The sequence below is a fragment of the Arachis stenosperma genome, chromosome 4, assembly GCF_014773155.1.
Source record: "Arachis stenosperma cultivar V10309 chromosome 4, arast.V10309.gnm1.PFL2, whole genome shotgun sequence".
Lineage (NCBI taxonomy): Eukaryota > Viridiplantae > Streptophyta > Magnoliopsida > Fabales > Fabaceae > Arachis > Arachis stenosperma.
The window spans coordinates 29574030-29578898 of record NC_080380.1 but is presented as its reverse complement, the minus strand read 5'-3'; positions in this window follow the sequence as shown (position 1 = coordinate 29578898).

The window sequence follows — 4869 nt, the reverse complement described above, 5'->3', positions numbered from 1 at the left end:
CTACCTCGGGTCTTGCCAGACGACCGAGCTACACGTTTCAGGTAACCCTCGAAACACTATGGTTCGGGGGAAATACTTAGATTTTAGTCCGGAAAATGTGAGGTTGGCATTCAACTTGCCCATGATGCAAGGAGATGAACATCCTTACACTAGAAGGGTCAACTTTGATCAAAGGTTGGACCAAGTCCTCACTGACATTTGTGAAGAGGGCGCCCAATGGAAGAGAGATTCAAGAGGGAAGCCGATTCAATTGAGAAGGCATGACCTCAAGCCCATGGCTAGAGGATGGTTGGAGTTTATCCAACGCTCAATCATTCCCACTAGCAACCGGTACGAAGTTACTCTAGACCGGGCCATCATGATTCATAGCATCATGATTGGAGAAGAAGTGGAAGTTCATGAGGTTATAGCCCAAGAACTCTATAAGGTGGCGGACAAGTCCTCTACCTTGGCAAGGTTAGCCTTTCCTCATCTCATTTGTCACCTCTGTTATTTAGTTGGAGTTGACATAGAAGGAGACATCCTCATTGATGAGGACAAGCCCATCACTAAGAAGAGGATGGAGCAAACAAGAGACCCCTCTCATCATGAGATCCCTGAGATGCCTCAAGGGATGCACTTTCCTCCACAAAACTATTGGGAGCAACTAAACACCTCCCTAGGAGAATTGAGTTCCAACATGGGACAACTAAGGGTGGAGCATCAAGAACACTCCATCATCCTCCATGAAATTAGAGAAGATCAAAGAATCATGAGAGAGGAGCAACAAAGACAAGGAAGAGACATTGAGGAGCTCAAGCACTCCATAAGACCTTCAAGAGGAAGAACAAGCCGCCATCACTAAGGTGGACTCGTTCTTTAATCTCCTTGTTCTTTATTTTCTTGTTTTTCGAATTTTAGTGCTTATGTTTATCTATGTTTGTGTCTTATGATCATTAGTGTCTTAGTGTCTATGTCTTAAAGTTATGAATGTCCTATGAATCCATCACCCTTCTTAAATAAACAATGTTCTTAATTGAAAAAGATAAGAATTGCATGAATTTTGAATTTTATAACAGTTTAATTATTTTGATGTGGTGGCAACACTTTTGTTCTCTGAATGTATGCTTAAACAGTGCATATGTCTTTTGAATTTGTGGTTCATGAATGTTGGCTCTTGAAAGAATGATGAAAAAGGAGACATGTTACTGAGGATCTGAAAAATCATAAAAATGATTCTTGAAGCAAGAAAAAGCAGTGAATACAAAAAAAAAGAGGCGAAAAAAAAACGAAAAAGAAAGAGAAAAAGAAAGAAAAAAAGAAAGAAATAAAGTTGTGATCCAAGGCAAAAAGAGTGTGCTTAAGAACCCTGGACACCTCTAGTTGGGGACTCTAGCAAAGCTGAGTCACAATCTGAAAAGGTTCACCCAATTATGTGTCTGTGGCATGTATGTATCCGGTGATAATATTGGAAGACAGAGTGCTTTGGGCCACGGCCAAGACTCAATAAGTAGCTGTGTTCAAGAATCATCATACTTAACTAGGAGAATCAATGACACTATCTGGATTCTGAGTTCCTAAAGAAGCCAATCATTCTGAATTTCAAAGGATAGAGTGAGATGCCAAAACTATTCAGAGGCAAAAAGCTAAAAGCCCCACTCATCTAATTAATACTGATCTTCATAGATGTTTTTGGAATTCATTGCATATTCTCTTCTTTTTATCTTATTTGATCTTCAGTTGCTTGAGGACAAGCAACAATTTAAGTTTGGTGTTGTGATGAGCGGATAATTTAAGCATAGCCTCTGCTATATATTTGAGTGTATAACCCTTGGGTGTATCCAACATGTATGGAATGTTAAAAACAGTAGCAACATTCAGTAACAAATATTTAAAGGGTGACACTAAATTAATCATCAACAACATATCTGAACTTAACAATCAACATTCAGCAACAAACATTACAGAACATTAGCCAATAATCACACTAAAAGGGTGACACTAAATTATAAAACAGCAATTACAAAACACTGACAAAAGAAGAACATTAGCATTAGCAATTACAGAACAGTGATGACACTAAATTTAGAGCAGTGTTCTTTCCGGAACGGTCATAGAATCTCTCTATGAGGGACACAGCGGTGCTCTTTCTAGAGCCGCTGCTGAGCAATCTACAGTGCAGATGAGTAACTTTGTAGTACTCTACTCTCCCCAACAAATGCCAATACCACTTTGCTTTGAACAACAATCTGCAAAAAAAAAAAAAATAGCCTCAACAACAATCACAACACCACCCCAAATGAAAAAAATTAAAAGAAGCTCCCAAGATTAATACTTTGGGGTATTATTGACTTGTTCAGCAATGTTGCCTGCTTGAGAAAGAGTTTCTTGGCTCTAAACCTGCAACCAGCAACCAGCTAACAGAAATTACAAAGCATCAATTACAAAGTTAAAAACATAACTGAAATTACAAAGAGCTTTTTGGCAGGCGAATTATTACTCATAGATACATTGTTATCAGCAACTGCTTCTTGATTAATACTTCCATTCATAACTGAAATCAATATATCATAATCAAAGTTAAAAACATCAAACAGAACCAAAAATAAAAAAGAATCAGCAACAAAAATTAAATCCCAGCAACAAATAACAGATCATAAACACCATTACCAAATACCAAAAGTAGAACTTAACAGAACCAAAAATAAAAAAAGAATCAGCAACAAAAATTACCAAATACCAAAAGCAAAACCAAAAATAAAAAAGAATCAACAACAAAAAATTAAATACAACAACAAATAATCACTCCTAATCCCTGAAATCAGTAACTATTTCAACAAATCAGTAACTATTTCAACAAAAATTAAATACCAACAGCAGCAATATAGTATAACAAATCACTAATCACAAATTTCAAATTCAAAACACTGATCACAAATTAATTAATTTCAGATTTAGAAATCACAAATCACTCATCAGAGACATTCAAAATCAAATTCATAACATTGAAACAGCTCAAAATCAAAATCAAATTGACTAACCTTCCACTGACAGCAGGACGACGACGGCAAGACGACGAAGGCACGACGGTGCAGCAGTTGGAAGCCTCGAACAGCGAAGTCACCGATGAAGAGAGAACGACGTGCCGAGCTAGAAAGCCTAGAAGAGAATGCCTGGCCGTATGGATTAGGGACAGGGGAAGGAGGAGGCCGCGGAGACGCCGACAACCACGGACGGTGGCGTCGGTTCCATTGACGAAGCTGGGTTTTAGTTTTGGCCGTTTGGGAAACCTTAGGAGCTAGGGCTTGGTTGTGTTTCGAAGGAAGGGTGTTTGGTGTGGGGGGAGTGTTTGCAGGTGAGGGACTTGCGTGTTGGGGGTTTTAAACAATGAAAACGACGTGGTTTCTTTAGAACCGGTCGGTTTTCGGTCCGGTCTAATCAGCCGGTTCAGCAGTTTTGATAATGACAGTTTTAGGAGGAGGACCGGATCATTTTTCAAGCCGGTTTTCTAGTCAAATCGGTCCGACTGACCGGTCCGGTCCGATTTTCAGAACATTGATAATAACAACAAAGTTCTACATCTAAATAAAATATTTAATTAAGTCTAACCAAGTTGTTATAACTACTTTTTAAATCATACGTCTTCTTTTCAATTCTCCTTTTCTTTTGCTGTGTCCTTCTCCTTTTCCTCCTCATCTTTCTTCTTCTTTTTCTTTTCCATTTTCGTTATCGTCATCACTAAATTTACCAATATTTTGCTAACATCTTTATTCGTTCTGATTTTTTTCTGATGCCATCATTAAATATTTCGGTTCATTTTTTAGTTTATTTCGGTTCATTTGTGTGTTAATTGAGGTTCACTTGATGCTGTTGATAAGTATTGACCAAATCTTTTATTCTTTAAGTAATTTCGGTTCATTTCTTAGTTTAATTGAGGTTCATTTGGATTCAAAAATGAATTCGATGTGTTTTTGTTAATAATTGAGTCTTTTTAACTGTTTGTTCAAATCTGAACTACTTTTGATTTATTTATGTGCTAATTGAGGTTCACCTAATACTACTGATAAGTATTGACCAAATTCTTTAGCAAAGAAGAATGAAATTATTCATTATTATTTTATTCAATTGCATTAAATTCCAACTCCATTCCATTAAAAAAATGAACCGAAATTACTTAAGGAATAAAAAAGTTGCTCAATACTTATCAACAGCATCAGGTGAACCTCAATTAACTCACACATGAACCGAAATTAGTTCTGTTTTGAACAAGCAGTCAAAAAGACTCAATCATCAACAAAAACATATCGAATTCATTTCTAGATCCAAATGAACCTCAATTAAAAGGAGAAAAAAATGCAGCAACAACAACAGCGATAAAAGAATGGTGATTGAGAGAAAACACGCAAAGAAGAAGAAGGAACGTGACGAAGAAGAAAGGAATGCGGAGAAGGAATGCGAAGAGGAATAAGGAATAACGTGAAAAGGAAGAAAGAACACGAAGAGTTTGTGTTAGTGAAGTATATGTTTACACGCTAGTGTAATAAAGGTAGTTTTTGTTGAGTTTGGACCAACTTAGTTGAAATTAGTTGCCAAAAAAATTTGGATGTGTAACTGGACTGCTATAATAAATATTCAGATATGCTAAATAATGCTAATTGATTCTAATTATACTCTAACATCCCTTCTCAAACTCAAGCAACAACTTGAGTTTGAAACTTATTTAAAACAATGAAATAAATAAAATGCATAAACTGATAGAACGGGTTTCGAGGAAATTGCCTGAAGGAAGCGTAGACGAAACTGCTGAAAGGAAGTGTTGACGGAACTGCCGAAAGGAAAGGCAGACGGAACTACCAAAAAGAAGGGCAACGGAACTGCTGGAAGGAAGCA